A 21,816-nucleotide genomic window follows, 5' to 3' on the forward strand; every position below is an offset into this window, starting at 1 on the left:
ATGCAATGGGAAATAATTAAGGCATTTCAGAGAAGTAACATGGTTATTATTACTGTTTGGAAGGATTGCACTGGCAGCACTATGGAGAATGAATTGGAAGGAGTGAGATTAGAAGTAAGGACATAATATGAGGATTTTCTGAGTAATTGTTTGAGGTGCATTGGAGTCATAAACTTTTTTGGTAGCAATAGAGCTGGAGAGAATAGATGAATTTATGAAATATTTAGTAAGAGCAGTAGGGTTGGTGATTGATGGCATGTGAAGGCTTGTGGAAGAAATAGCAATAAAAGTGACACCTAAATTTCTGACTTAGGTAACTAGGTGGATAGTGCTTCCATTCAGTGTGATTGGAATCATAGAAGAAGTCTGAAAGGGAAGAAAATGAATTCAGGTAGAGAAATGGTGAACTTAAAGTTAATGTGAAATATTGCATGGAGTCGGGCAGTAAAAATGTTGAATATTATATAACCAGATGCTCAGGGGAGAAATGGGAACTAGTAACTAAGAGTCATCAGCATGTAGGTAATAATTAGAGTTGATATGGTGTTTTGAAGGGAGGATATAAAGAGAAGAGAGCAGGATCCTAGAAGGACACTGAGGGACGCAACATTTAAGAGATGGTTGGTCTGCAGACAGTGACTGCAGCTGTGAAATTAAAGGACATTTGCTGCTTGGAGGAAAAGTTTTGACAAACCTAGACAGCATATTAAAAAGCAGAGACATCACTTTGCCAGCAAAGGTCCATATATTGAAAGCTATGATTTGTCCAGTAGTCATGTGTGGATGTGAGACTTGGACCATAAAGAAGGCTGAGCACCGAAGAGTTAATGCTTTCAAACCAGGGTGCTAGAGAAGACTCTTGAGAGTCCCTTGGACAGAAAGGAAATCAAATCAGTCAATCCTAAGGGAAATCAACCCTGGATATTTATTGGAAGGACTGATGCTGAAGCTTCAATACTTAGGTCACCTGAAGCAAAGAGCTCACTCATTGGAAAAGACCCTGATGCTGGGGAAGATTAAGGGAAGGAGGGGAAGGGGACGACAGAGGATGAGATGATTGGGTGGCATCACTGACTCAATGAACACGAGTTTGAGCAAACTCTGACAGTGAAAGACAGGGAAACGTGGCATGTTGCAATCCATGGGGTCTTAAAGAGTTGGATGTGGCTTAGCGACTGAACAACAACAAATCTATCAGTAGACTGTGTTAGGGCAAAGAGACATTCTTTAGAGAGGTTATTGAAATAACCCAGGAAAGCAGTGGAGGGCCTGAACCAAATCAAACTGTAGTGTGGGAGAGGGCATAAAATTAATATAAATGAGACAAAAAAACATCAACATTGTTTCCCGGCTGATGAAAGGGATAGGGTGAAAAGGAGGTGTTCATTTCTAGTTTGCTTTTTTTCCCTTTTCCTCAGAGTGACTATATCGAAAACCACTTTTTTTAAATCTCCCACAGTTCTCTCTGCCTCACTCAGCAGATGACATCCTTTCAGTTTTCATTAGAAAAAAATAAGACATGGAGCTTTAAAGTCTTACTTTTTCCCTTCCTGCTTCACATCAAGAACTATGAAGAGTCTGAGATTTTACCTCACTTGCAAATTAAAATGTTAGCTTGCCAACTCCATAGATGCGGATAGAAAATATACAACTCCTGGGTCAGAGATCAAGTCCAGTTTACTCATAGTAATAAGAGTAGTTGATGTATCAGCATTTTGGGGCTCGTTTCCTGAGCCCCAGGGCTTCCCTCATAGCTCAGTTGGTAAAGAATCCGCCTGCAATGCTTGAGTCCTTGGTTCGATTCCTGGGTTGGAAGATCCCCTGGAGAAGGGATAGACTACCCACTCCAGTATTCTTGGGCTTCCCTTGTAGTAAAGAATCCGCCTGCAATGAAGGAGACATAGGTTTAGTCCCTGAGTTGGGAAGATCCCCTGGAGAAAGGAAAGGCTACCCACTCCAGTATTCTGGACTGGAGAATTCCATGGACTCTACAGTCCATGGGGTTGCAAAGAGTCAGACAAGACTGAGTGACTTCGACTTTCACTTTCCCTGAGCCCCATTTCCCTTAGGTGAGATGAAGCAAGTCAGGTGACACCTGCTCTTTGCCCCATGAGAGATATTATCTCATTTTCCAGGATTATTTGCTATCTTTGAAAAGACAGTCTAGAACAAAAGGCATTCTGTGCCTCTCAAGGAAACATGAGACACCTATGGAAAATTGTCTTCTAACATCTCAAAATATATATTAATTATCTTTCTTTCATTCCCATGTACCTCAGAAATAAGTTATTTCTTTTCATGTCTAGCACCCTGACTTTGCTGTTGATGCTGTTTCTCTTGCCTTCCTTGAGACATTGTGTCATTGGCTATGTCTTCTTTCCCAAGTCTTCATTCATCAGATATTTATTGAATATTCATGGTACAGTGGGGAATACTACAGAACAACTTTATGTAGCATTTATGCTTGCTGAGGAACTCAAACAAGTAAGCAAAAACATAAGATAATATTAGAATAGAATAAGCTCAATACAGTTAAAACCAAAACAGAATGATGTGACAGAAACTGGGAGGGAGCTATTTTATAGGTGGTCATTGAAGAAGATATTTAGGAAGAAATGACATTTGCACAGAGATCTGAATCATGAAAAACATCAGATTTCCATATTAAAAGAACAGCAAATACAAAAGCTTGAAGTAGGAATAAGCTTAACATTTTTTGAGGAACAGAAAGTTCATATTTCTTGGAGTATATTAAGTTGAGTAAAGTGGTAAATGATGAATTTGAAGAGGTAGATCATGGCAAGATTGGTATCTTTAACATTTGTTACTCCACTACATCTTTCTTCTTAATTTCTAGATATTCTAGGGCCTTTTCACTTTCTAAATCACTTTTCTATAGATGCCACTACTTCCTTTTCTTTTCCAAATTCTTTAAAATAGAGAAAGAATAATATCTATTGAATAAAAATGGTGTCATTAAAATTGTGAGGAAGTCCTCAGAGACAGAAAGCAGAAGATTGGAAAATGAGTATCCAGAATGGCACAGAAAAAGAAAATAACTGTGCATGAAAGGAGAGCTTCAAAACTTTCAAGTTCTTGCTGGTAGAGGTAATTATTTAAAAGTCTGTATCTTCTACAATGACATTTGACTTTGTTTCTACACCTTTTTATGATTTGATGAATGATTTTACATGAGTTGATTTTTTTTAAATAAAAAAATGGAAGCTTAAAAAAAAATTAAAAAAAAAAAAGTCTGTATCTTGATCATACACACACATATGCTCTGTCTCCCTCCTATTCCTCCCTCTCTCTCCCGTGTGTGTGTGTGTGTGTGTGTGTGCGCGCGCGCATGTGGCAGCAGTGTTATTTACCAGTTGTTGCAATTCAAAAGCTGTATGTAAGGTAAACAGCCTATCTCAGAAAGGCTTCCAATGTGGCTGTGGGGGCATGAGAAAAGAGTAAAAAATGAAATGACTTGGGAGAACTTACCTATATTGCAGACATAGACAGGAGGAAAAATAAAAGCAAGGCAGTCTTGCCCAGAAGGGAAATACATTAGAGTACTCTATCATCACAGTTAAAACTCTTCTCTGATTTTGCCAGCTGGAGCCTCTTCAGCTTGCTTCTGTGAGTTAGCCTGCACATCTTAATGTGCCCAAGGCCACTGTCACACCGACAGTCAGCCCTCCTGTACAGGAAAGATACCGGATGGGGGAAACAGAGCTGTATGACTGTAGAGAAACCCTGGGTCAGCTACATGTACTCATCAACTTAGGTCTTCATTTACAAATATAAAGAGGGAGCCAAGGATCATCAGACACTTAATAAAATCCACAGCAGGGAAAGAGATGAACAGACAACTGATTCGTGAAACAATTCAAGGAACAAAAAAGCATGTAAAATGTTTTAATCTGTAACTTTTGAGAGATTCCAGAAGATTAAGGAAGAAGAACAGATTACTGTCTAAAAGAAGCAATGAGAGAAAGAGGTATTTGAAATTAAAAATGTGATTGCTAAATTACAATATGTATTTATATTTTTGAGAAATAAAACAATGTAGCAAATTAACTACAGACTGAAATAGTAATCTAAAGGTAAAATCAAAGAAATATTCTTAAAGAACAGAATGCAAAAAAGAAGTTGAGCCATGGAAGGTCAATCCAGGCAATGCAATACAGGTAGAAATTGAGAATTACAGGATGTTCCCCCTTCTCCCTGCCACTACCATGTAACCATTTGGTTTTGAGGAACTGTTGGTGTTAGTGGTGGGAATGGAGTCCTGGACCTTCAACCGGAACATCTCTACTTGTACAAATTTTATATTGGAGTTATGTGCAATATTTTCTCCAAGGAAAAAATGTTTTGCCAGGAAAAAAATGTTTGAAAAACTATTGGTATATGGGATAAAGTTCAGGCCTGTTGTGTTTTATTCAAGACTCTTTACAGTTTTATTCACGGCTCTTTACAGTTTTACCCTAACTTGTTTTTCTGAGGGGAGTGAAGAGAGCTTATGTAGAAAAAGTAGGGGCAGCTCACACAGGGTATGTAAGTTAGTATAAAGACTTTAAAACATGCAGTGAGAAGCTTATGGCTCCAATGGTAAAGAATCTGCCTACAGTGTGGGAGACCTGGGTTCAATCCCTGAGTCAGAAAGATTGCTTGGAAAAGGGACTGGCAACCCACTTCCATATTCTTGCCTGGAGAATCCCATGGACAGAGGAGCCTGCCAGGCTACACACAGTTCATGGGGTCGCAAAGAGTCAGACATGACTAAGTGACCAACAGTTTGACTTTCAGACAAATAAAATGATCTAATTTATATATTTTAAAATATTTTTATTAAATATCATATTTATATCTTGTGCATAATATTAAAATTAAAATATTTTAATATTTCTATTAGATATGTATTATAGAGACTCAGAAGTTCAAAAGAGAGACCAGTCAACAAAGCTATTGGAATGCCCCAGCCAAGATAAGATGGTAGTTTAAATTAGAATAGTGATAACCAAGATGGAAAGAAGCAGAAAGGTTGGGATATGTTTGAGATGGAGCCAAAAAGGGAAAAGAAAACATGACAGTGGTGACTGATAGGAAAATTTAAAGAATGAGTTTTTTGTTTTTCTCTTTTTCCTTTTCTTTCTCTCTCCCTGCTTCTTTCCTTCCCACACTCCAGATGCTCACCCCTGTTTCCCTGTCTCTTTCAGTAAAACTGAGCATTTCTCTGTAGCCAGAGTGTACTTCATGTTGTTGAGAAAGGGAGAAGAGTTGGTGATAAGATTGGAAAAGTTGCCCTCATTCAAATTTATTACTCATATATTTAATAAAGGACTAGCAGACCTTAGAAAATAAACATTTGGTATCCTTATAGTTTCTGCACATCAGATATTCTAGAGTGGCATAGCTGAGCTGTCATCTCAGGATCTTTCATGAGGTTGCAGTCATCTGAAGGCTGACCTGGAGCTGGTGGATCTAAGTCTCAGGTGGCTCGTACACATGGCTGGCAAGGGATTGCTGGGTGTTTCTCCCATAACTTTGATTTCACAGGCTGTTTGAATGTCTTCGCAACATGGTGGCCGGTCACACCCTCTCCTGTGGCCTGGGATGATGGGTGTCTATGAAGGAAGACTTGAGCTCTTGGAGGGCTAGAGCAGCTGGAACACTGGGTAGAGCAGTCAGAACTTTAAAAAAAAAAAAGGTTTTAAATACCCCACAATGAAAGTAGCACATAGTGACAAAATGATGGATTTTGAAATTAGACACATTTGTGTTAACAGTATATCTCCATCACTGTTGTACTTTGTAAAATAGAGTAATACTTATTCATATGGTTGTTGTAAAGTCTAAATGAGAAAATGAATATAAAGCATTTAGCATACGGTAGGTGCTCTCTAATTAGATGAGAACTTTCTTCTCTCTTCTTGATCAAACATAAAATGAATAACACTAAAACCTTGGAGATTTTCCAAACTTGGTGAGGAACAAGTAAATGTAATTTCTAAAGGCAAATTACACATATATCCTTATTGGCATAATCAGTGATTTAGATGTGGGTGGTTAACAACACACAACACAAATGTAGTTTTCAGGAATGGACCATTGCACTGTAACAGTGTTAAACCTTTTATTGAGTATCTTTAATGGAAAGTACTTTTGAGTGAGCCACATATTGAATAATTTGTAGCAAAGTCACACCATAAAACTTACGTTTGAAATAACTAAATCATGTCCAAACATCACTTTCATAAATTAGATAACTTACATGAGTGTAAATTGGAATGCTCATGAAAAGAGGATGCATAGTTACTAATGTTCATGTCAAAGCCACCATTTATTTGTATTATCTGTGCTGCTTTATAAATAAAGAAATTATTTGCAGTTAAAGTATGTCATCCACATTTCCTTTATTAGAAAATAACTGACACATAATATTTATTAACTCCTGAAAAAATAGCAAACCCTGCTTTGAATGCTTAGGTACCTTCTCGTTGACTGGCACCATCTGTGACAAATCTTGAACTGTACTGTTTACAGACACACAGCTGCAGCCTGAGTTGGCACCAAAACCAATTGATGCTGTGCTCTTTGCAGCCCTGGCCCTATTTCCTCTAGAAAGGAGGACATGGGAAGAAAGGTTCCAAATATGAGTGATAAAAATAATTAATAGTTTATGTCTCTTTTATCTTTTTTTTTTTTTTTTTTAACTCCCTTCATATTGAGACTCTTCTAGCTACCACCCTCTCTCTCCATCCACATTTGTGGGTTTAACTTCGTCATTGGCTTCTAACCCCATCTTTTCATTTTAGGTCTCACTCCTGAGCTACATATCTCTGTTTGGATGTTTAAGGTCTGCCTAAAGCTTTAGCCCACTCCAGTACTCTTGCCTGGAAAATCCCATGGACAGAGGAGCCTGGTAGGCTGCAGTCCATGGGGTCGTGAAGAGTCAGACACAACTGAGTGACTTCACTTTCACTTTTCACTTTCATGCATTGGAGAAGGAAATGGCAACCCACTCCAGTGTTCTTGCCTGGAGAATCCCAGGGACCAGGGAGCCTGGTGGGTTGCCGTCTATGGGGTCGCACAGAGTCGGACACGACTGAAGCGACTTAGCAGCAGCAAAGCTTTAAGTTAGGCTGATACTCCACAGAATATGCATCTCCTAAATAGTAATTGGTAGCTGTGGGCAGCCTAGCCATTTTGCGTGTATTTTAAAATGCCTGGTGACATAATGGAATGTCACAAAGTCAAAGTGGTAACTTCTCCCAGAAGAATCTTAGTTGTGTTTTTAATAGAAAATATTGTTTTATAGAAAGTGCCTGTTGAAGCAATACAATTAGCTCTATCAATGGTGTAACTGTGTGATTTTCCATCATTTTGAAGGAGAATAGCAAGTTCTATCCGTGGGTCAGGAAGCTCCCCAGGAGGGGGTCATGGCAACTCATTTCTGTATTCTTAGAATCCCATGGACAGAGGAGACTGGCAGGCTACAGTCTAAAGGGTTGCAAAGAGTCAGACACAACTGAAGCGACTTAGCACGCACACACAAAGGATGTTTACATTAAAAGCCATTAACACAAGAGTAGGTGTGCTCTTGGGGGAATGAGGCATTTACTCATTGTTCAGTGCTATTTCCATCTACAAATTTATTCTGAATAAACTTGATGGAGGTAGGAAGCTTTTTCTTTAAGTCAAAATAACACATACACAGTATAAAAAATTGAGTTCTACAGACTCATAACTAACAATGGCATTCATTTTCCTAGCACTCTCCAGAGGCACTTTCAATTCTTTAGTTATTTCTTCTGTTATTAATATTTGTGGGCTTCCCAGGTGGTGTTAGTGGTAAAGAACCCACCTGCCAGTGCAGGAGAAATAAGAGACTAGGGTTCAATCCCTGAGTCAGGAGGATCTCTTGGAGGTGGACATGGCAACCCGTTCCACTATTCTTGCCTGGAGAATTTCATGGACAGAGGAACCTGGTGGGCTACAGTCCATGGGGTCACAAAGAGTCAGATATAACTGAGCAACCAACGCACACTTTTACAACACTTATCCCCTCCCACACACACTTCCTCTCTCCTTTCTAACATAGTATACCATAATTTTTTGTTAATATCGTGTGTTTATATATTCTAACTATGTAAATAATCAAAGTTAGCCATGTAGCTTACTATGGTTATATTTTTCTTCTTTTATAACTTTGTTATCTGTGTAGTCAATAGTTGCCTTGGCTTTTATTTCGTTATTTTTTATTGACGTATTGTTTCTTCATTACCACCTTTATCAGGAGTGTAAATCTTCCTCCAGTAAGTTTAAATGACCAGGTAATCTATTACTTTCAGTATTAGTTTTTGTTGGCAATATCCTTCCTAGAGTTCTCTGCTCACCTGCTTCAGTCTGCACGAGATACAGTTATCCTTGTAGGATTTCTCTTTATTTTTATTCTAGAACTATTTTTTTTCCCTTTTTCTTAAGTTAGATCCTTTATTTTCTGGATCTCCTCATCTCTCTTGGTGTATTCCGTCACTTGGTGGGACAGATCTTGTAGTAACTGCCTGAAGAACAATGCATGATAATTAAATTTTAAGATGTTGCCTCTTTTATGTCTTTATTCTAACCTCACAGGGAAGTGACAGTTGACTACATATAGAATTATAGATAGAAAATTAGTTTCCTTCAAAAATTGAAAATGTTGCTACCTTGTCTTCTAACTTCTAATATTGCTATTGAAAATTTGGATTCCTTTCATCCTGTTTAAGTGACCAGTTTTTGCTTTTTTATCCTTCTCTGGAAACTTTTAGGATTTTTATTTATCCTCTATGTTTTGTGATTTTTGTAATGATGTGCCTAGAGTTTGTGTCTTTTATAAATTCATTGTACTTGGTGATTTTTTTTCAACCCGGCAAATTCATGTACTTCAGTTATAGGAAATTTTTTTGAATTATTTCTTCCTTTGCTATAAATTAATTGACCATAGCTGCATGTTTTTCCCATTTTTCTTCCTGTAGTTGATTTCTAGTATCATACTGTTGTAGTCAGAAAAAATACTTGATACAATGTCTATCCTCTTGAATTTGCTGAGACTTGTCTTGTGGCCTTGCATGTGATCTACTGTGGAGAACATTCCATATGTACTTGAAAAGCATGCGTATTCTACTATTTGTGTATGGAATGTCCTGTAGCTATCCATTAAGTCCAGCTGGTCTGTTGTGCCATTTAAAGGCACTGTTTCCTTACTGGTTTTCTGTCTTGAATGACTGTTCGTTGATGTCAGTAGAGTGTGAAAGTCCCTTACTGTTACTGTATTATTGTCAGTTTCTCCCTTTATGTCTGTTAATATTTGCTGTATATATTTAGGTGCTCCTTTATCAGGTGCCTGCTTTGTCCGATACAAGTATTGTGCCCCTGGTTTCTGGGCATTTACATTTATATGAAATATCTTTTTAAAACCTTTCCCTTTCAGGCTGTGTGTGTCTTTAGCTCTGATGTGAGTTTCTTGTAAGCAGCATACAAATGGGCCTTGTCTTTTGTTTTGTTTTGGTTGTACCATGATGCATATGGATCTTAGTTCCCTGACTAGGGATTGAACCTGTGCCCTCTGCATTGAGAGCCTGGAATCTTAACCATGGGATCACCAAGGTAGTCCCCGGACTAGTTTTTTAATCCAGTCAGCTACACTGTCTTTCGATTGGAACATTTAGTCCGTTGACATTTAAAGTAATTATAAATAGCTATATACTTATTACCATTTTATTACTTTTTTGATTTTTGTAGTTCTTCTCTGTTCTGTTCTTTATTTTGTTTCTTCCCTTGTGATTGATGATTTTGAGAAGTCTCTTAAACTGTTCTGTTTTTTCTTTTTCTTTATGCTGTTCCGATTGGGTGATTTTCATTATTCTGTCTTCCAGATCACTTATCCATTCTTCTGTATCATTTGGGTCTGTTGTTTAGTCTGTCTAGTGTGGTTTTCATTTTAGCTACTATGTTTTCAGTTCTATTTTTAAAAGTTTTTTCTATTTCCTCATTAAAATTCTCACTGTGTTCATCTATTCTTTTCCCTAATTCAGGTAGCATTCTTATTACTAATGATTTGGATTCTTTATATGATAGATGGTTTATTTCTTTTTCATTATTTTTTTTATGTGTTTTCTCTGGTTCTTTCAGTTAAACTAGTTCCTCTGTCTTCTCATTTTGCTTAATTTTCTTTGTCTCTCTGAATTTAGGTGAAGCAGTTACTTAATTGAGGTCTTGAAGGCATGTCATTATGTGGCTGCTGCTGCTGCTAAGTCGCTTCAGTCGTGTCCGACTCTGTGCGACCCCATAGACGGCAGCCCACCAGGCTCCCCCGTCCCTGGGATTCTCCAGGCAAGAACATTGGAGTGGGTTGCCATTTCCTTCTCCAGTACATGCAAGTGAAAAGCGAAAGTGAAGGCATTTAGTCGTGTCTGACTCTGCGCGACCCCATGGACTGCAGCCTACCAGGCTCCTCTGTCCATGGGATTTTCCAGGCAAGAGTACTGGAGTGGGGTGCCATCGCCTTCTCCTTCATTATGTGGGAGCATCCCTAAATAATCTGTGTGTGCCAGTGGCTATGGTGAGAGAGCTAGGTTTGATGTGTGCACAAGTTTTGTCTTTCCCCAGGGTGTACTGGCTGATATCACCCTGAAGGAGATGGTGCTAGGGACAAAAGTGTTAGAGCCTGAGGTAGGTGTGACCTGAGGCTTCTTCTCTGTTTACTGGCCAACACCACTCTACTGGGGACAGGGTCAGGTCCCAAGTTGCTGGAGTAGAAGCCCTGAGAGTGGGGAGTGTGTGCTGGAGCTGCATCTCAGTGTGGAGCTGCATCTCAGAGCAAGCAAAACAGTTATGAGTTATGCTCAGTGTAGGCCTGGGCATGTGTTATGACAGCTTTGGCTGCAGCCGGAGTCTGGGACTACTGATGTCTCTGAAAGCCAGTAGTGGCTGCTCTGCTGCTCTTACCCAGTTCAAATGTTGCAGGGTCTGAGCTGGTACCATTCTTCACAACTGAGCACTCTTTGTTCTGGCAGCCCTCATTCCTCAATGTGGAGCTGTGTAGCCAAGCACACAGGATGGAGTGGGCATTGGACTTAGGCTGGGGTGCACACTGGAGTGGTTATGGGAAACTGGCCAGAATCTCATGTGGTTTTAATCTGTTTTTTTCCAATATTGTTTTGGGAATAAGCAAGTGTGTTCACACTCTTTACTAGCAGATCCTAGTTAGTTGCAACAGCCCTCCAACCTCCAGCCAAAAGAATTCATCTTCCTGGTTGTCACATCCATAGCTGGAGTGCTCAATATGTGACTCAAACCATTCACTCCTCAGGAGGATCTCTGCCATTGTATTCCACCCTCTTCTGTGTTTCCTCCTTGGGTCACAGGTCCCAACCTGATCTTTCTTCTTCCCCTCCTTCCTGATTCTGTGTGACTCTTTCTTATAGCCTTGGTTGTACAGAAGTCTTTCTTCCTATCTCTGGTTTTCAGTGAGTATTATTTCACACACAGATGTATTTTTTTTTAATGTGTTCATGGTGGGAGGTGAGTTCTGTGTCCTCCTCCTCTGCCATCTTGATCTCCCCTCCCAGCAAGAATGTTATAATAGAGAACTGCCAAAGCTGCACTGTATTAAATATGCACAATGATTACAAGATACAGACCATTTCAGTAACCATCAAATGTGAATTATGGTGATGCTGGAATTAAGAAAATACAGTATATTCACGTGACTGGGTTCAGTTCAGTTCAGTCGCTCAGTCATGCCCAACTCTTTGCGACCCCATGGACTGCAGCACGCCAGGCTTCCCTGTCCATCACCAACTCCTGGAGTTTACCCAAACTCATGTCCATTGAGTCGGTGATGCCATCCAACCATCTGATCCTCTGTCGTCCCCTTCTCCTGCCTTCAATCTTTCCCGGCATCAGGGTCTTTTCAAATGAGTCAGTTCTTTGCATGAGGTGGCCAAAGTATTGGAGTTTCAGCTTCAACATCAGTCTTTCCAGTGAATATTCAGGACTGATTTCCTTTGGGATGGACTGGTTGGATCTCCTTGCAGTCCAAGGGACTCTCAAGAGTCTTCTCCAACACCACAGTTCAAAAGCATCAATTCTTCAGCACTCAGCTTTCTTTATAGTCCAACTCTCACATTCATACATGACTACTGGAAAAACTATAGCTCTGACCAAATGGACCTTTGTTGGCAAAGTAATGTCTCTGCTTTTTAATATACTGTCTAGGTTGGTCATAGCTTTTCTTCCAAGGAGCAAGCATCTTTTAATTTCAGTCACCACCTGCAGCGATTTTGTAGCCCAAGAAAATAAGGTCTGTCACTGTTTCCATTGGGTTATATGCTAGTTATTCATTTTTTCTGAGGAGGTCTCAGGTTCTGAAAATGGACATATAATTTCTGTTTTTGTGATTGAGAATGCACTGCTAAGTTGCTTCAGTCGTGTCCGACTCTGTGCGACCCTAAAGACGGCAGCCCACCAGGCTCCGCCGTCCCTAGGATTCTCCAGGCAAAAATACTGGAGTGGGTTGCCATTTCCTTCTCCAGTGCATGAAAGGGAAAAGTGAAAGTGAAGTCGCTCAGTCATGTCCGACTCTTAGCGACCCCATGGACTGTATGTAGCCTACCAGGCTCCTCTGTCCATGGGATTTTCCAGGCAAGAGTACTGGAGTGGGGTGCCATTGCCTTCTCCCGAGAATGCATTAGATGCTATAATTAACAATTTTCTTTTTTTCTGTACTCTCTTCCTTTGACACAGTTCCACTTTATTTGTCATACTCTGATGTATCAATAATTGTATTCACTGTTTTTTATCCTCCCATCATCCCATCCCTTACTAAGCTGTTCCCTCCTCAAGTGTGGGTACTTGGTGTTTTGTTGTTGTTGTTGTTGTTGTTTTTTATTCTGAATGCCTAGCACAGTGCCTGGCTCCTTGGTTGCCACTTAAGTAGATGCTTAACAAATGTGGGTTGAACCAAATTGAAAATAATTAGAAGCTGAAACAGAATGATAAATTCTAAAATAATTTTTCCTTAGATATTATTGAAAATATAATCTATGGATACTGAATATTTAGGAAAAGGCAACTGACATTGAATAGTTGAATAATTATTGTTTTCCACATATTTTCAAATAATTATCCCGTTTACTTCTCAGTAACTTTTTACATAAAATATGCTCTTTAAAAACAGCAAATTATTTATTAATGCAGTATTTGTTTGGGTTTTAGGGCAAAGCATGATCATAATTTTGAATCTTCTTTGTTTTATTTTTACTCTATTGATTTTTAAATATCAGGTTTTAATTTCCTACTGTATTAAACGATTATTAACATTTTAAGTCCAAAGGTGAAATTGATCCCTTCTCTGGGGACCTTGATGGTTTTTCATAGGCCTTCATTTCAGTAGGAAAAGACAGTTCTTTCCCGAGTGAACTGCTTTGGTTCTTCATTCAACTAGTTAAACAAAAATACTAAAAGTATACTAAGTAATAATGTTGTGATTAACCGTTAGTAAAGGTGAAAATAACCAATCAGGGAAGAAAGAGTGTGGAGGATCTAATCACAATATAAAAAGATTCACCACAAAATTCTTAAAAACTGTGAGCATTTAGGGCTTCTTTACATTTTTTTAAAAACTTGTCATAGAGTGAGGACCTAAGAACTTAGTGAGAGGCACTACCCAGTGAGGGAAGTCAACATAGAAGTAAATTGTCTCTTGATACAGTAACTTAAAAAGAAGTTAATTTATTTAACAATCATTCAAGGCATTAATATGTCATGTTGGAGCTTATTTTTATGTTGTCTATGAAGCTTGCTAAGCCAATAGTATGAATACTCTTTAGTGCCTAAGAAATACCAATTATAATCATGTTTCAGATACATCAGTTTATTTACAAACTACTGATACACCAATGAAAAATAATCCTTAGTCATTCGAATAACTTCCCTAAAGGGCTTTCTTAAGCAAAATAAAGTAAATTTGTCCAGAAAATAGGTTCGATCTATGTATATCTTTCGCCATGGATACAAACCTAAATTGACACCTGTCTCAGATTCTTAAGCAGAAGCTTAACTAAAAGGCTCTAGCACAGTGTTAGGCAGAGAAAGGTAAAGCTGGATGAGCACCACACAAATATCATGAATGGGAATTCTAGTCCTGTTCCCTAGGAAGCTGACTGAACTTGTGTAAATTATTTTACCACACTTTGCATCAGTTTCCATAGCTGTAAATTTAGAGTCCATCAGAGTTGATGGGGGACGGGAGTGCATAAATGGACTCCTTGGAAAAAGTGCTATTCCCTGCTCAGAGAAATACTTAAGTAACAAACACACACACTTAGTACATAATTTCAGGGAGTTACTGTGAAAATTAAATAGTGAGTATGAAGTACATTTAGTAGGTATTTTAAATCACCTTTTACTTCCTCACATTGGTTCTCTAGCTTCTAAGTTTTGATAAAAGTCACAGGAAAATGTTTTTCAAGTCTCTTTGGGGAAAAAAGATTTTAAAGTATACAACTATCAAATTGCATGGATAATATTCCACTTTTCATAAGAAGCCATCTCTTTCATCAGTTAGTAGGATTTGTTTTTTAGAGGAGGAGGTGGCAATCTGTCATCAAAGTGTTGACAAGTGAAATCTGACAAGGTTGAGGTGGTATAGCTGCGGGCAACTTCAGGATTTTTTCACTGTCTTTCCTATTTGAAGAGAAAGGATCTCTTTTTTCATTCTTGCTCACTTTGCAATAATCTTTGATTTATATGCTTTCTAAAATAAAATAGTAACTCTAAACTGACAAATTATTTCGACAGTTAGCATTGGTTTAGATAAGAGCATTTCAGTGTTCTTTTGTCTTTAACTCACCTCTTTAGGAATTCTTAAAATTCAGTTTATTTTCTATTCAAAGTTGCATTTCTTTTCTATCTATTCAAGTGTAGCATAAATTTATGGAATTACAGTCTAGAATTACTTATCATGATCACATTGCCAGCATTTCTATATTCCCTGTCTCATTATTGTTGTGGTTGAGATACCTCCTAAAAAGAATTAAGTCCATATGTTTAAAGATCAGAAGGGTGGGTACATGTGTTAGAAATGGTGGTGAGCAAAGATTATTTTATGGTTGCTGTTATTACTTGCTTAGGCAAGCATACTTTTTTCCCCCTAAAATGCCTGATATAAGCCATTGTGATTATTTGCAGGATCATGGAAAAAATGCACTTCAACTAGACACAAGTCTCTTTGGAATAATGGAAAATTGTGTGCAGTAAAATATTTGAAAAGAGCATCAGCAAACAAGATGTTTGTATTAACAGGAACCTAGAAAATGGCTATGCAAAGGTCAATACTGATCTTTAAATATTAGTGAAATTTAATTTGTTGCATGTAAAGAGTAGTAGAAGAGGAGGAAGCAGGCCACAATAAAGAAGCCATTGGTGAACTGTCCAAATGTCAAAACTGCTTACAATAAAGAAAATGTTAAATTGATGTGATCTATTTACCTAAGTGAATTAAACAGTTTGAACAGTGCTCTAGAGAAATATTTTCCAAATTTAAGTATAACAGGAGATTTATAAAGATTTTTGCCATGATTTATTTTGAGAAAATGAAGAGACTCCTGTTATTCTTTCTAGGTGTAGAATTTCTCCTAACCTCTTTAAGAGAGTATGGTGCACAACTTCACTTAAAACAGGAACCTATTGCTTTTGGCTTCGTTTAGAAATAGCATCACCTGACCAATTGTTAGCAGCTATGAAGAATTATCCTGGCCTTGGCACTCTGCACAGCTATAGCTAAATTGAGTTCGAAGAGTTTTGTGTGATGTCGTGCCTGATTTTTTAAAAATGTGAATTCTGTGTTCTCTTATTTTCATGTATAAAGATAAATTTTAAAAAGAAACATGTCTAATGTATGTAACAAAGGATTAATATTAATGAACAAAGAATGAGATGGAGAACTCAGTAGAAAGATGGGCAAAGTTAGGAAATGGTAGTTGATAGAAGAACAATTGTTAAAAAATACATGATATGCTGTTTGATCTCATTAATGAATGGAAAAATGAAACTCAAAACTGCAAGTTTTTTCACCTTTTCGTTCTTCACCTTCCAGATTGGCAAAAATTAAAAACTTTGTTAATGTCTCATAGCATATTGAGGACATAGGGAAAAGGGCAGTCATGTTACTGGTGGGCATGTAAATTGGTACTGTCATTTTGGAGGCCAGTTTGTCATTCCCTTTTAAAATGTAAGGTGTGCATATTTACTTTAATAGTATTTGTATTTGTAGGATAAAAATAGTTCTGAAATGAACAGTCATGTTCATTAAGTAAATTGCGATCAGTATATAACGGAATATCTGGCACCTTTTAAAAAAACAATGAGATAAAATTTTTATATGCTAACAGAGGATATCCATGCTATCGTGTTCAGTGAAAAAAAGCAAACTATATGTTGAGTAAAATACTGTCTTTACTAAAATACAAAACAAGTCAGTATGTATATGGACGTGCTGTTAAGTACCTGGAAGGCCACCTACCATGTTGTGTAATGGCTCCCTTCAGAGTGGGGAGGGCCTTTGGGAAGGGAATTCATTTTAACATCAAATACTTTTGTATTTCCATTTTTAAAAACAATAAGCATGCATTGTTATTATAATTTTAATACCCAAGAAGACACAAAAGATCGCACAGAGTGTCTAATGGATTTAATTAAAAGTTTCTATCTTCATTTTTTGTACGAAGATAGGTTTTTGTATGGTTTTAGGTTCTATAACTTATAAAAATAAGGACATGATAGACAGTGTTTTCAGCATACTGCTTTGTGCTTCTGCATGTTGCTTCTGCCATTTAATTACTTAGTGTTATTTATTAAATTAAAATTTTGTAACTTGAAGTATTTATTACCTTTTAGCATTTATTGACTACTCTCAATAGATGCTAATTTTCAGATAAATATGTCCTGATTATTTAGGTTGAAAAAGTGTTCTAGATTTCTGGAGTGATCTAGATCTTTGTATACTATCAGATAACATGATATAGTGTAAAAAAAAAACTAGATACATTTAAAATAATAATTTAGTAGCATTTGGAGATAAATGTTACTAAGGGAGCTAGGACATTGATTTGATAACTACTGTTTGAGTAAAATTTTAGGATGAAATTTTCAGTGTTACAAGCAATTAGTTATGTAATACCCACTAATAATGTTCAGTGCTTTTCATCCTCAAAGCATTGTACAGAATTAATTAATCTTTACAGTGTTCTTAGAAATGTAGGTCAGTATCATTATCTCTGTTTTTGTAGGTGGAGAAATTGAGGCAGAGAGGTTGAATGTTCGGGATAAGTTTGTTATAGCCGGATTAGAATTGAGGCATTTTGGGCTCAGAGCCCAGCATTTAGAGCAGTAGAACCACACCTTCTTTAGAAGACTTAATCTTTGTGTCCTTGATAAAACTGCTTCTCATGAAACCATAATGAGGTCATCTCTATATTAAAATTCAGAAGCAACAAGCTTGATCACTATACAACCACTTAAACACACACACACCGTTTTCTCCTCCATGACCTTCTGGGTCTATATCGCCTTAATCTGTGTTTCCCATTGTCTCTGTTGGAGAATTACCAAAATATCTATCCTCGACTTTATTTTTCTTCTGGGCTCTCATTCAGTGGCTTAGGCCTACGGCCAGGTCAGTGGCTAGGAAAATGGAGGTTGTTGGTTGAATTAGTTGAGTCAGTCGTTGTGAACAGAATGCGCTGGTCCTCTTTTACCAGCACACGATGATGGAGGCATGTCTGCTCAATAGAGCCATGTTCAAGGCAAGGGTCACGTCTGTGCAGTAAGCAGATCCTCATATCATGGTGGTCACTCTGGATTCTTACTTTTTCCTTACTTCCACGATTCATCAGTTCCCATACACCTTTGATACTTTCTTCAAATGATCACTTGAATCTGATGCTTTATTTACATTCCAACTGCCAGCATCTCAACAAGCCCTTGTTGCTAAATATTGGTGTTGTCTGTTTATTTTTATATAGATCAGTTGTATAAAAAAAATCCCTCCAATATTCCCATTCACAAAGTTAATCTTTCAACAGTTCTGATCTGTTGATTCTCCTTTCTAAATTGCCTTACTAGATCAGAAACTATTCATTATTCTTCACTAGAAACTTACCAAAATATGAAGTCCTAATTCCTAAGTTTGGCATGTAAAAACTTACTTAGTATGGAACTGATTTATCTCTTCTATTTGTGCATCAAACCAATTGCTGACTACTCCTTAAACATTCCTTGTGTTTTTTGTCTAATTTATGTTTTTGTATATCGTTTTTCTCTGTCTTTTTTCTCTCTTTTTATCAAAGTCTAATGATCTTCAAATGTCCTCCTACTTTATAAGAACGTTTCTTTATTATCCAGCTAAAACATCTACTGAATGCCTATAGCCCTTTGTTTATGTTACTAAATTTGCATTAATCACAAACTTCATATTACTGTTTCTGTGATTATTTTATCTGCTATGCTAGATTTTAGCTGTTTGATAGTAGAGACCCTGCTTTATAAATCCTTGTATCTGTGACTCATAGTAAAATGTCAGACACCTAAGGTACTCAAAGCTTTTGTGATATTTAATTAATAACTAGATATCATAGGACTCTCTGAGGTACAGATGACCCAGTGTTCCCAATACACCCGTCTTTTGTTAGAATAAATTCAATCTAAGTTTGAAGTCTCTTTGAGACTCCTGTGTTCTTTTACGTAAACTTTATTATTGTATAATTGTTTGGTTCAGTGTTGAATATTTCAAAAATCTTTATATCTGATAATGTGACATTGATTAAATATGTTTATGTGTATGGTTAACAGATAATTAATATAATTCTGTGTAGATGGCAATAGACAAGGGATTATGGGGGAATATACTATATTTTAGATAATTTTGAAATTACCTATTGATGACTAGAATACTTAACTCAACTAGTGGTTTATTTTAAATTTTTGCTATTTAGTGTTCTTTAATTTTGTACATTTTAAATTGGTGACTAGATAATCCTCAGAAAGTCTATTGATAGTAAATAACATGTTCTAACTTTATGCCCAAGAAAGATTTCCTTAGGCTCTTTAAGGTATTTTGCTAACATACATTTCATTTTAAATGTCTTGTTAGGCCATAGTGTCATCTGTCTTTGTTAAATTGCAGCAGTGTCTTCTCTTAATTTATTTTTCTTTTCCATTGTGTTTTACATTAGGGTTTTATTTACCCTCAGGCTTTCTTTCCTTTCCAAAGTAGTCAAAATAGTTGACCTAAGAAACCAGGGAAGACAGATATTCTGCATATTCACTTAGTGGCAGTCCATAGGGTCGCAACAAGTTGGACACTACTGAGGTAACTTAGCACACACTCACAATCTTAAGACAAATAAGCATTTATTACACTGTGATCTGTTTTGGAAAGAAGGCTTTAAACCTTTTGAAGATGTAACTAGAAAGTGAGAAAGGTTCTCTAAGATCTTCTCATTTTTTTGTCCTCAAAATTTGGCTATCATAGATTCTCCCCCTTACAAGAGAACAATTGAGATTTAGATCAAGTTCAGTTGAAATCATGCTTCTTATTCTGTCATGAAGACTGGATGTTTGAATTCAGAATGGCCTTCTGAGACATCTGAGACTGTCATCAACTGCTTTATAAAATTAAACAAAATAAAAAGATATTTAAAAATAAATGAAAATTAAATTATTAGACAATTTTTGTTTAGCTTTTTCTTTCTGCTATTCTTTTCACTTGGATAATTCTTTTTCCCAGTCAGTGTTAAGAAAATTTGCTGTATTTTCAGTCATTCATTCATTTTTTCCTATATAACTACTTTAGGTTTTGTTCTAAGTCCTGTGTATTGGATTTTATCCCTAGAGAAATGCACAGGGCACTGAGTAGGCCAATATTTCTCCGCTTTGTTAGGTACTCTGTGTTTCACTGCGTTTTAAAACCTTGGCCACATCCCCTCTCAGAATGTAGAAACCAGAATTCTTCTGAAATTCTTTTCTTTCCTCCTTCAAAAACAACTGTTTATGCACTAATACACTATTTGAATGGTACGAGCTCAGTCTTGACTGCTTCCTTCAGGCAGATTTTTCAAACAAGGAAATTACAGCATTCTTTTTAACTGGTGGCATTCTTGAGTAAGATGCTAGACCTTTAAAGGTCTGAGTCTTTGAAAAAACCTGCACAGTTTAAAGATGGCAAGACATGTTGAGGACTAGAAAGGATGTTGATTTGGTCCCCTCCCAGCATGTCTATCTAGTAATTATGGATTTTTACGTATATTAAAAAATTTACCATATTAAGTCTTTTTAATTTTATATGTTCTTATTAGCAGATATTTGAAGTTCAGAGGAAAATAAGGATGAATAAGCCTCATTTGACTATCTTTTGCCTGCCCGCTAATGCATGACCCTGCAAAGCCTCCTCCCTAATTACGCATATTTCAGGGAACCTGCAAGAGTTAGTTGTCACATGTATTCATAAATAAGTCCAGTCATTTACTAATGGACACTAGCCATTTTCTTCTCACCTTACCTGCCACACCTGCTTCATTAACACATTATTGGTGCCACCATGTCTACTTTTGCTGGGTGTGGAACCTGCTTTGTCTGGATATCACCGCTCTGAGTACAGTAATGCAAAGGGCTACCAGTCCTGCTTATGTTCTACTGGGCACCAACCCCTGTGGCCACTTCACGACCATTAAACCAGATATTCCAGGGGCCATAAAGTGGTTCTAAGTAGAATGTCTCTCTCCCCTTTGTCCTATTCTTTTTTCGTGGAAAACTGGAGCAATATTGTTTATACATCAGAGCATTTTTAGAAACAACTTGTACATTTTTCTCAGTCCTCCCACCCCCAACGAAACTACAAATGAATCCTGTTTTCAGTTCCAGATCATAGACTTTACACTGTGCTAGTCTCAGAATTTCCACTTATGTCCAAATGCAAAGAGTCAAGGCTTTGTACTTGACATTTTGTGCTGTCTACAGACATCGTTTTGCTTATTATCCTCCATAATTTCCAAGTAGTGTAGGATTTTCAAATTTAGTAAAGATACACAATGGACCTATGGGTTTTCAAGTTAAAAGCTTCTCTACCTCTTATAAATAATAGCCAGTATGGATTAAAAAGAAGCTGTGGTTGACTCTTCATTTCTGTCATCAGGGGAATGTTTCTTATTTATTTATGGCTGTGCTGGGTCTTTGTTGCTGCTCAGGCTTCTCCAGTTGCAGCGAGCAGGGGCTAGTCTTTGTTGGGGTGCACAGTCTCCTCTTTATGGTGGCTTCTCTTTTGCAGATCACAACTAGGTGCAAGGGCTCAGTAGTTGTGATGAGGGTGGGTCCAGCCACTCCGTGCAAGTGGGATCCTCTCAGACCAGGGATTGAACCCGTGTCCTCTCCTTTGGCATGCAGACTCTTAACCACTGGGCCACAAGGGAAGTCTCAGGACAATGTTTTGACAAAATCTTTATTACTGGTTGACTTACACTGAAAAGTAGACTTACAAGTGTAGTCTTCTGTTGATATGTAAGTAAAAGTGTGGCCTTCTGTTTTTGGCTAAAATTTTATCTCTAATTTGCATGATGAAACCTCATTATGTAGCTACTAACAGCTAAACTTCAGCCTTTGTTAGAATTCATAAATTCTCATACAGTTCAGTTCAGTCGCTCAGTCGTGTCCGACTCTGCAACCCCATGAATCGCAGCACGCCAGGCCTCCCTATCCATCACCAACTCCCGGAGTTTACCCAAACTC

At 37.4% G+C, this 21,816-nt stretch overlaps 1 protein-coding gene across 21 annotated transcripts in view; it reads left to right on the top strand.

The window, feature by feature from the left end:
- WDPCP (WD repeat containing planar cell polarity effector) overlaps positions 1-21,816 on the top strand; it is a 307,323-nt gene that overhangs the window by 85,248 nt on the left and 200,259 nt on the right. The gene's annotated exons all lie outside the window — the stretch shown is intronic.

Source organism: Giraffa tippelskirchi, chromosome 4 (assembly GCF_054371585.1).
Source record: "Giraffa tippelskirchi isolate mGirTip1 chromosome 4, T2T-mGirTip1v1.2.pri, whole genome shotgun sequence".
NCBI classification, from domain to species: Eukaryota; Metazoa; Chordata; class Mammalia; order Artiodactyla; family Giraffidae; genus Giraffa; species Giraffa tippelskirchi.